This window comes from Haliotis cracherodii, unplaced genomic scaffold, assembly GCF_022045235.1.
Source record: "Haliotis cracherodii isolate W230 unplaced genomic scaffold, xgHalCrac1.p SCAF_17, whole genome shotgun sequence".
NCBI classification, from domain to species: Eukaryota; Metazoa; Mollusca; class Gastropoda; order Lepetellida; family Haliotidae; genus Haliotis; species Haliotis cracherodii.
The window spans coordinates 27,083,678-27,095,686 of record NW_027266272.1 but is presented as its reverse complement, the minus strand read 5'-3'; positions in this window follow the sequence as shown (position 1 = coordinate 27,095,686).

Below are 12,009 nucleotides of genomic sequence, written 5' to 3'. Positions count from 1 at the left end.
AAAAACACTTTTGCCACTTTAGTGCTGTGCACATGATTTTGATCGATTCACCTGCACAAAAACGGGTGTTATCTGAAGACAATACGTGGCCATTACTGTTTAAATACACAATAAGGGCCCACAATGATAACTGGTCAAAATGTTAAAATTTTAGGATTGTGAAGTTTTTAATTTGGTTCAGTATAGTTTACCCAAGCAGCTGCTTAGTGCAAAACTCCTGTAGTTGTTAGGGTCAGTCTTATCACACTTCTCATGTAAGAACTCGTTGAAAGATAGCTGTCTGGAACTGGCTACACTTCATTTTTTATACATATCTAGATTGTTTTGTTTTTCCCCCACAGTCATGGTCATTGACTAAACTCTGTGGGAAGTGACCTCTATTTAGGGCATTAAACAGTTTAACCAACTGATCTATCAATGAACTATATATTGTTTTTATTTTTAATTCCTCATGTCATCTTCGCCTGGACTTCATATGTACATAGTATAATATAAAGATTGGAATACCTGTAACAGGCAGTGTTTAAGAATTGAATATTAGTCAATTAGTCCCATTTATCATATATGCGCTTCAGTAGCATTATTGTAGACCTCCATGCAGATGTTTACATTGTATATTATTTGTGGATAATTCAACAAGCAACACAAAAAAGAAATATTCTACCATGACGAAATAATACAGAGTATATACAATAACTCGCAACTGTTCAAATAGAGGTTTCAAATCCAATAACATATATCTGATTTTAACAGATTTGTGTGAGGTGGTAATGCTTTAATCACTACATTGTGCCCTGTTCGTGCGTCCTTGTTCTATTCAACAAACAGCCCAAACCGGAGACTCCACACCATATACGATGACACTGACCAAGACTGGGTCATTGGAGTGTGGACCTTCACAGTCAGAGCGTTCACAAAGTGAAAGTCAATTCTTTTAATTTTCATATCACTATTTTTACCTCGCGGGATGTAGGTCCAGAGAGGTCGGCCAAACACAGTATGGCGCGTCCCGTAACATTCGGGAAACTCAGACGATTTTGTCTGGTCGGATTACAATCGTGACTATGTCGTGACAGATTCTGCTGTATCGGATCAAAATCGTAACAATGTCCTGTGTTGTCCGGACGGTGTCCTGTGGATCGGGACGCTGTCGTGATAAACGGGCATGAATAAATTATTGTTCATTGCCGTTTCTTGTCGATTGAGTCCAGATTGCTTCCAGATCTTGCCGAATCCGAACCGTCTTTGTTGATTCACTGTCCGGTCACTGTCTGATCTCTGTCGGATCGCATTCGGGAGAATCGGGTCGCTGTCGGATCAAATTCGGTCGTTTTTTACCATGCGGAAGATACAGATCGGATCAGATTCGGATTGAGAACGTGAGAATCGGGACGCTTCCTGAACAATATCTGATTGTTTGTGAATTTCCCGCCACGAATCACAAGATCTTGATCAGATTTTGGACAAATGTTATTCGGGAAAGGTCCTATTAAGGACGGCAGTAAACATCCTGAATGTGTGACTGAGCCTTAGATGTAAAGCAGGAAATGAATTGAAACCAATATTGTTCAGTTTGTTTTAAACTTGCTTGTGTCGATGAAATATTTTGAAGAAAATATTATATTGTAAATATAATTTGAAGAACAAAGAGTTTGCAGCCGTTTTGATGCTTAGCATCAGAGGTTTCTTGTCCTCTTCCTGATTAACTAACGTGACAGGGAAAACATGACCAGTTAGGGATATGAACATATGACTAAGGACCGTAACAGCAAATAAGAAATGTCAGTATTTGCCAGGGGATTGTCTTTGAGCATTGTGTGTTGATAAGTTACATAAACCAATATCCTTATGGACAAAACGTGTGGCTCATTTCAAGTGCGATGTGTACAAACATATAGTGATACTTTGAATACACCTTAAGTTAAGAAGGATATAAAATGGGAGACATTAATTTGTTTATCAAATAGGCCACACAAACATTTGAATTTTTATGGGCGTTTGTCTGTGTAAATCACCTTTTTTTTGTATTTGAACAATCATTTTTCATTTATTAAAAGGCGTTAAAGCGTCCCACTGAGTAACATTGGTCTTGATTTCAAAGCGAATGATTGAAATGCCCTGATTGACGAAACGTGTTACTGAATTGGACAGTGAATGGCAAGACTCTTCGTGGTTTGTTTTTGAATGAGTTATTTAAAATGTCGGGTAAATTTCGGTTGTGTCGTCAGTAAGGTATGTAAAGCGTTGACCAGCCCCAGTAAAATGAAATCTGCTCTTGAATGTTGTTCTGTATAGGTGTAAGCATCGAAAATCACGCCTTTTGTAAAACTGATTTATTTTGTTTTATATAGGGTCATTGTTAACTTAATATGGACTACATACATGATAAATTCTGAATTAGGAGACAATCCGTTTCAAAATACATTGTAGACTCTGTCTGCTTCTTCATCCTTAACTAAACCCTAATCTTTTCTGGAGACTAGGCACTTAACTGATTCGCTAAAACTCTCGCAACAATTTCACATGTTATCAGCTTTAAAAACATGAAATGATTAGGGTACCTTTTCCTTCGAAATAATTTCAGAAATATGTACATGTTACTGAGATCTGTGCGTTCTCTACTCCAAACAACGATTACAGAGAGGTTAGTGATCTGCAAATATCAATTTTAAAAAGACAATATTTGCAGTTGACAAATGCCATTTTATTTTCTCTATCACTGGCACTGTCATTTTGATGTAAAGCACTTAGTAACCAACGCTTTGGGGATCGGACCCAGCAGCCATTGTTCATCGGTGAAATCTGATCGCAGAATTATACCAGAAGTGCAGAACGATGGATACAACCACAAGTTTTCCATACTTAACAGTGTACCAAAGCCCTATGTTGATGTGATGTAATCTTCCGGCTAGAACGTGTTGCTGAAGACTTATTTTAACCCGATGCTTCACGGGTGCGTGACACTTAAGAACGAATCATCATTAATTCTCGTTTAAACATTCTAAGCTTCTAAAGAGCGCAAGGGCTACCCAACCTCCATGGTTGTATGGGCTTAGTGAAATATTTTAAAATGTATAATTGATAACCTGAAATGCAAGGAAGACAGTTAAACTAAAGATAAATGTTCCATCATCTGGTATTTAAACATTATGAATATATCCAGGACCTTCCCTATTTATTTTCCTTGATTTTTTATGTAATCAAGTTTCCGTTTCTATATTATCTCCTGGGGCGGTCGGGTAGCCTAGCGGTTTAAGCGTTCGCTCGTCACGCAGAGGACCCGGGTTCGATTCCCAACATGGGTACAATGTGGGAAGCCCATTTCTAGTGTCCCCCGCCGTGATATTGCTGGACTATTGCTTAAGGCGGCGTAAAACCATACTCACTCACTCACATAATATTATCTCCTGAATCTGAGTTTAACCGTGTTCGAATTCTAACTCTTTTATTGGAAAACAGGTGCCGACAGATATTGAAGTTTGAATAAAAACAATTCATTACTCCACCCACATGAAATGTCAGTTGTTAATTTTATTTTTTTGAAGTCAGGTGATTGCTTCCCCATCTCTGTTCAGGAAAAACATATACAAGTAATGGTTAATGTGGCACATACTATATGTATCAATAATTTCTCGCAACGAAAAATGGCATTATACAAATCAAAACAAAACCACAAAAATCATAAAGATGTACAGGAACTATATATGTATAGCCTTATCAATACAACATTGCGGGCAATTTGTGTACTTGGTGAGCAATAGCGCCTTGGCTAACAATTTGTTCTGTTTAAGGTAAACTACCAAGAGCTTCCCCATCTCTGTTCAGGAAAAACATATACAAGTAATGGTTAATGTGGCACATACTATATGTATCAATAATTTCTCGCAACGAAAAATGGCATTATACAAATCAAAACAAAACCACAAAAATCATAAAGATGTACAGGAACTATATATGTATAGCCTTATCAATACAACATTGCGGGCAATTTGTGTACTTGGTGAGCAATAGCGCCTTGGCTAACAATTTGTTCTGTTTAAGGTAAACTACCAAGATGCCGTACTACATACCTGTATAAAAGTCAATTTTGAACTAAATACTAGTTTTTTCCCCGAGTAGCAATCTGGAACAAACTTTCAAGATGCATTCCCTGTCAACGTTGTGTTATATGGGTGTAACTGAACGACTGGAGTTATACCCATTCACTGGGTTTTGTTTGAACAGTGAAACCTCGTTTTTTCAGACGGTTCATTTTAATGAAATCACTGGTATCGCACAGTTTTGAATTGATGGATCATGGATACGGAGTAACACCGTTTGTATATGTATTCACTTTCCAAACACGGTCGGTTGGGCGAACAACAAATTATAGCTTCACTGTATACCACAGTGAAATGTTAATGTTTGCAGCAGAATCTCTGCACTGGTACACATGAGAGGTAGTTTTATCAAAATCTGACAATGCCCTATCGTGTCACTGGATTGTCTGGTCCACTACTAAGTCTTGATTGTCTGGTTTGTTCACAGGCCGCCATGATATGGCAGGAGTACTGCGTCAGACTAACCCTTGTCGCGAGCACCTTTTGTCATCGGTGATTTTCAGTATTCCAAACATATATGTTTTTACCCCTGTTTTGCCTTTTACCCTCAATGGCATCTGCCTTTGATCGAGACTGATTACTCTTTTCCATTTTAATGGATGCAATCAATACTACGAGAGTGAGTCAATCTTATTAATTTCATGACTGAAATGTTTGAAGGCAGGGCGAAGTGACACATTACTGTTGTATTTTACTGCCTTCTAGAATGCTTATAACACCGCGCGTCAATACAGGTGTGTGCACACCCCTCCAACATGGCTGCAACAGTTGTGTTGTCGATCTTCCTACTTGCTTTGTGTGTTCAGCCCTCTATTCAATGGAGCGGGTAAGGTTTATTTTATTATTGTTGGCTTATTTGAAGTGATTTGTTACTGAAATCTCAAAGAGGATTTTTTTTATATAATTGTAGTTTGTTTGATGAGGCATTTGCGATGATGTTTGATAATGTATAAGCAATGATATGTGACTCACAGCTATAACATCACTCATTTGGGTATCAGTTAGTATTTTTGGATGTGTGGGGAAAAAAGTAAGGCAATTTTCAGCACGTCATCATTTAATAATGCTTGTCGTAACAAGGCGACTAACGGAATCGGGTGGTCAGGCTCGCTGACTTGGTTGAAGCATGTCACCGATCCCAATTGCGTGGATCGATGCTCATTATATCAATCACTGGATTGTCTGGTTCAGACTCGATTATTTACAGACCGCCGTCATATAGCTGGAATAGTGCTGAGTGCGGCGTAATGTTCCCAAAGGAGAAAGCTTTTTTTTAAAAAGGAACTGTGTTCCCGGTCTAGTGTTAATTACAAGTCCAGATCTACACGTAGAAGGTAGTGCCCTATGAGAAACTGAGACATTTTCTCTGTGGAATTATTAACCACATAATTGTGTTTTAACGATTTGTTTTAACGATCAGTGAATATTTAAGGATAAGACGACCGATCTCATATGCAACTATGTTGCTGTAAATAAGTGGCGTTTTAAATTTGTTAAAGCGTTCGATCGTAGCGCCGAAAACACTGAGATAATTGTTTCATAGGCATTACTTAAACACAAGGGGGCACGGGTTGCCCAGTCGTCTAAGGCGCCGCGATTCGTGCGTCCCCTGGGCACGCCCGAAACCTATGATTGTGGGTTCGAATCCTGGTTCGCCCCGATTATGTTTCTAGGTTTGTCAGCACCATACTCGTGTTCGTTGGTTTCAGCGAAGTGGTAAACGTCTGAGACCTGCATCACTTCTGGCTTTTCTCCCCACATTAAGCTGACACGCCTCGGTATAACTGGAAGCGGCGTTAAACCCAACTCACTCACTCACTTAGACACAATATATGAATAACAACGTCTTTAATATCGTAAAAGCGACGTTTCGGTTTCAATCCTTATACCGTTGTCAACGTCTTTGAAATGTCGCCTTTACAGCATTAAAGAAGTTGTTATCCATAAATTGTGTCTACTTTGATATAGCTTGAATACAGCTAACAGCAGCGTACAACCACATACACTCACTTCAGTTGAACCGTCGTTTCAAACCGTCGACGTCAGCAAGGCAATGTGGTTTTGATTCTTCTGTTGTGTTAAAACATGCTTTACGTATGTGCCCTTGCATACATACAAAGGCGCCCTGTTAATCCGGACATCGCTAAAATGAATCTATCGTCAGTATATCAAACATATTGTTTATGCTTTATTGTTTAACGCCGCACTCAGCAATATACCAGCTATATGACAGCGTTCTGTAAATAATCGAGTCTGGACCAGACAATCCAGTGATTAATATAATGAGCATAGATCCACGCAATTTGGATACCATGACACCCATGCTTGCTGTAAAAGGCGACTATGCTTGTCGTAGGAGGCGACTAACGGGATCGGGTGGTCCGGTTCGCTGACTTGGTTGATGCATGTAATCGATACCTTATTGCGTGGATCGATGCTCATGGTGTGAATCACTGGATTGTCTGGTCCAGACTCTATTATTTACAGACCGCCGCCATATAGCTGGAATATTGCTGAGTGCCGCGTTAAACAAACAAACAAACAAGCTAAAAGTAGCACACACATGTAACGTCTAAGCACGAAACTGAAGTCCGAGCAGTGATCATTTAGCTGCACCAAGGATGCCAGAAATACACGTAATCCACGTAATCGCGTCTCAAGTGTAATTAAAGCTACTGTGTTTTTCTGTTGTTTAAGGCCGCACTTAGCAATATTCCAGCTATATGACGGCGAAATGCTACTGTGGAAATTTCGGGTTAGTACAGGTGCCCAGCAACAGATGCTCTTTGTAGATTGATGGGTGGTCCGATCCGACTGTTTACATGACTCCGTCATAAAGCTGGAACAGTACGTGCTGGGTGCGGCGTAAATCAACAAACAAAATTAACAAAAAACAGAGCTTCATAAATAGAGAACTTATATGCAAGGACGTCGGACGCACAAATATAATGATTCTACGCACAGTATCGCATCCTCCATTATCAAGGGTATTATAATCTGTTATGAGAGATACCCTGGACCGAATCAACACCATCTATACATACGTAGCTTTGTTTTGAGGCCGAATTTTATGGCCCAACGGTAAATATTATCAAAGTCTCCTGGACCCCGTTCCCTAAAGCGATCCTAGAGCTACGATTGTCGCAAATCTATGTAAGCTTTGAGCAAGGATCAGGAGCGAGAGAAAATCTCTGCAACTTCCGATCGGAGCTATGGCGGTGAAGGTCCAGGGCATTGTTCACAATAGAATGGATATATATTACCCTGGATAAACTATGATGTTGTATTGGTACAACCTTAAAATCAGCCGAAAAATGTGAAGTCAAAACTTGGCCCGAAACGTGTATAGAAAGATATACACAAAGTAAAAAGTTAAGCCCACCCATATTTATTTCTTTATTGTTTGGTCCCAATATTTGTAACAGTCATGAAAGATATCAATCTCATTAAAATCAGACCTTAGTTCTCGCTACCGCTAAACCCATTAGGGTCACGTCAGGACGACCTTTCATCCGACCAATCAGAGCGTCGCTTACCAGATCATTAAAGTGACAGTCGGAATGTGATTTCTAATCATACAACCTCGAAAACTTTAACACGGGGTATTCCGAACGATAGTTACGGGTTTGACGACTGAATCCATACAATCTAGATCATCTATTAGTCATTCCAGAATGTTCTTTTGCTTAGGTTTCAAATTTGTAATCGAGAATTTGTCAAAATATGTTGCGAAGCGTAGACGCCAATTTGAAATTAGTGCCGTAAAGCACGAGAAAACTGCCTTCTGATTGGTCATTCAATTGGTTAGTCAAAGTTCGCGCAAGGTCGGTCTGACGTTACCCGTAATGGGATGTCCTCAGATCTTTGTTTAGCGTCAGCGAGAACTAAGATCTGATTTTAATGAGATTGGAAAGATATAATTACGGGAAGAATTATGTTTTCTCGAGATAATGTAATCAGTCATGCGTGACGAAACCTCACGTGCCATGCATGGTTTGCCCGTGCAGCATGCTACTCTCGAGTATCTCTAAAAGCAGTATATCCAAACGTTAAAATTGCTTTCTTAAGCTCGGTTTTAAACAGTTATTCCATGACATTGTGTTACCATGGCACGAAGGCGATAATCAAACGTCACAAGATGGCAAATAATCAGCATGAATGTCTTGTAATGCCATTGGTCGGAATTTGGGGTATCATCACATTTTCGTAAGCCGTTTAGAGAGAAACAGACTGGTGATGTACAGGACCGTCCCAGATCCTAAAGACCTGTGACGACACATCGCAAAGACAGGGACCTTCTTCGTCCGAGAACCCTTTTAACAAGTACTCTTCTGACACAGATGTGGTTGCCCAATCGTCGTTTCAGCGCCAGAACCGCCAGGAACCACTGAAAGCAGCAGGACCGGGGGCTAGACGAGTCATAAAGCATCCCTTGTTGAGAGATCACCATAAAGCTGCTCCTTCAGCATGGTGTATTGCGTGACAGAACTGGAATCTGAATACTTGCAGACGGATCCATTGGTCCGACGAAAGTCGCTTTCTGCTCCACGTCGCAGATGGACGAGAGTTTGGGGGCACTCCCGGGAACACGGCCCCAGGAACATCAAACCGACTGTTGCATACGGCGTGGGTTCGGTAATGGTTTGGGGGTGTATCACTCATAATTGCAGGTTGGATTTGGTCTCCATAAGGAGCAACTTAACAGGGGCTCAGTACATCCGGGACGTTTTGAGGCCAGTCGTCGTTCCTCATTTTGACAACCACCCTCTTGCTCCTCGACCTCAGTACATTGATGACAATGCCAGGCCTCATCGTTCGCCTGCAGTCGTAGATTACATGAGGGCCAATGCAATAACGACTCTACACTGGCCAGCAATGAGCCAAGATCTGAACCCCTTTAAACATGTTTGGGATATTCTGGGGCGGCGCATACAGGCACAAGATCCTCCTGTAAAGGATTTTTTGGTATGCAATAATGTCGATTTTTGATTGGTTAAAATTCATAAGAAAAAATCAAATGAAACCTGCATGACGTGAATCGAACCTGCAAGCTCACATATAGTTTTAAGATTTGTTACCCACTGTTGAAAAGTGTTCAATGTTATATGTCGTGACTTTTGTTGTGTCGTGCTGAACGTGGTCTTTCTCTTGCACGCTTTCATCGAATTCCATTACACCGCGACACACTGTATTGCTTCACTATAAGATATCCCGATGTTTTCTTAATTTGTCTGGTATTTCGTGCATTCATAAGTTGAATAAAACACTCCTCGTTTTTGGTTGAAACTGTAAAACTACCTTTGCGGATAAAGCCCTCGGGCATTTCCCACGCTCGCGCTTTTACATTTTCAACCAAAACATTGGAGTCGCGTTTTATCCTTAACTTAAACAGTTTAAATAACACGTCTTTAAAATATACTGAAACGCAAAAGGAACGTCAGCCCAAGTAACATTGCATGAAAAGTTGTCAGTTAAATATCTGGGTAATTTTTGTCAAAGTTTCTAAAATTAACATGATCTTGTCCGGAAAAATGAAATTTGATGATAAAAAATAAAGCAGATTTTACATGATCAAGTCCACGTAAGGACCATATACAGGGCTAGTAACGGTACCAGACCAGCAACACTACAGATGACCGACCAAGTAGTGGAAGACCAAAGGTCACCACCCGACGTCAGAATCGTCAGATCGTGCGATCGCGATCGCTTTATTACTGCTGCGGAAACTGCTTGACAGACCATGGGGACACACCAGCGACACATTAGTGCGAACACTGTGCGTCGACGATTGACGAGCAGACACCTCCACTGTCACGGTCCACACCGAGGACCCATTCTGGCACCACATCATTGCCGGGACCATCTTCAGTGGGCAACACAGCACCAGAATTGGTGCCACCAGCAGATGGCAGAGAGGGAGAGTCTGGCGACGCCGTGAGGAACGTTATTCGAAAACTTGTGTTGTTGAGAGAGACTCGTGGCCGAGTCCGTGGTCGTGGGGTGGTCCGAGAATCATGGTGTGGGGTGGAATTGGTCTTGCACAGAGGGTCGGCCCTGTGGTTTTCCAGAACGTCGGTCCAGGGAGAGACAATGGTGTCACAGTAGCTCGGTACATTGAGACCACACGAAATATCTCGTTTGGCACGTCGCCGCAACCACGAGTTTCAGCAAATTAACGCCCGTGCCCACACTGCGATACCAACAAGAGACTTCCTCCAGCAGCATGGCATCAGAACAATGCGGTGGCCTGCCGATTTACGTCCCATTGAGCACATGTGGGACGAGATTTAAAGACGGCTAAATGACGTCCGACCAAGGCCGACAACTGCAGCTGAACTGCATCAGGCGTTCCTCAGAGTGTGGGCTCAAGTGCCTATGGCCTTCATCAACCGCCTCATCCATTCCATGTTTCGACGTTGCACGGCAGTCATCAATGCACATGGCGGACACACGAGATACTGACTTGTGATGCCATTTTCTGAGAGACTAGTGTTGTGTTTCACTTTAAGAACATTTGACACTCTAATTTCAGCCTTGATGATCAGATTTGCCAAGTTTCATTTTTTATGTCTCAAAGTATGTTTACAGTGTATGGACAAGTAAGGTTTCTCATACATCTATCCATGGTGACGTTTCTTTTGCGGTTCAGTATATGTATACATGTTTCCAACACTTCTGATAATATACGAGGAAAGGAACAATATGAAGGTTAATGTTTGCGGTAGAATATCTGCACTTGTACATCGAGTCAACAGACTTAATTGTCTTGTGTTTTTAGAGGCTGCTGTTGCATGGTAGGAACACTGCTTTGCGGTGTCAGAGGGTGACGGGTGCTAAATACAACTGCTATGTACACCAATGCTATATTCCGAGATTTACACGGTCAGTCTGGTTGCATGAATAGTCATTCTAGAAGGCTTTCTGGCCAAGGTAGACATTGGCCTTCCATTACAATCCCCTTTTCAATGCAGAAGGGAAGAAATATATCAATTAGTTTTTTTAATACTTTGAAACTGCTACACTGAATTTTACTTCCTTCTTGAGCCTGTGTCTGTTTGACAGCACAGTGAATACCAAACGAGAGACGTGGGGCGTGTTAAGTTCTTTTTATAAGAGAAGTGGGTGGCCAAGAAACTCGTATGGAGTTGCGTTCCTTAACCACGCGAAGATTCGTAAATCATGGGTTCGAGTCCCCGGTTGCCCTGTGTATGATACTTGGTTTGTCACCACCATACCCTTCAATGTGACCATTTCATCCCCAATAAGCTTACGTGCACTATGGAGGTGGTTCCCCTTAAGAACAGGCACGGGGTACTGGGGACCTATTCTGCCTTGGAAAATCCACCGTGTGAGTCATTTTTCAACCTGAATAGCATGAATGTATTTCTTACGTCGTTTTGTTTAAATACATTCCTAGCAACGCGTAAACATCACGTGTCAGTCCAATGCGGTTCTGAAGTAAATCATTATTCTGATCTGAAAGAGGTACGTGGAGGGTATCTAAGGTTGAAGAATAAAAAGTATGTTCAAAAGAGTCTGTCATGACAACTATATACATAATTTGAAGATGAACGCTCATTTTCAATGCATGTTGAAAACATCAATTCAAGACTGTTTATTTGCTGTTGTGCAAATTGAGAGGTGGCGGGTGCAAAACGCTAACTGCTATGTTCACCAATGCCATATTCAACTTCCTTGTTGAGATATACACAGTCAGTCTGGATGCACGAATAGTCATTCCAGCAGGCTACGGGCCAGGGTAGACATTGGCCTACCATTACAATCCTTTTTTCAATGCAGCAGGCACGAAAGATTTTGATAAGTTCAATACTTTGAAAGTGCGATTGTGAGTTAAGAATAATTATACTTCCTCTTGAGCATACTGCTCTTTTCTTTGCAATGTATCGAG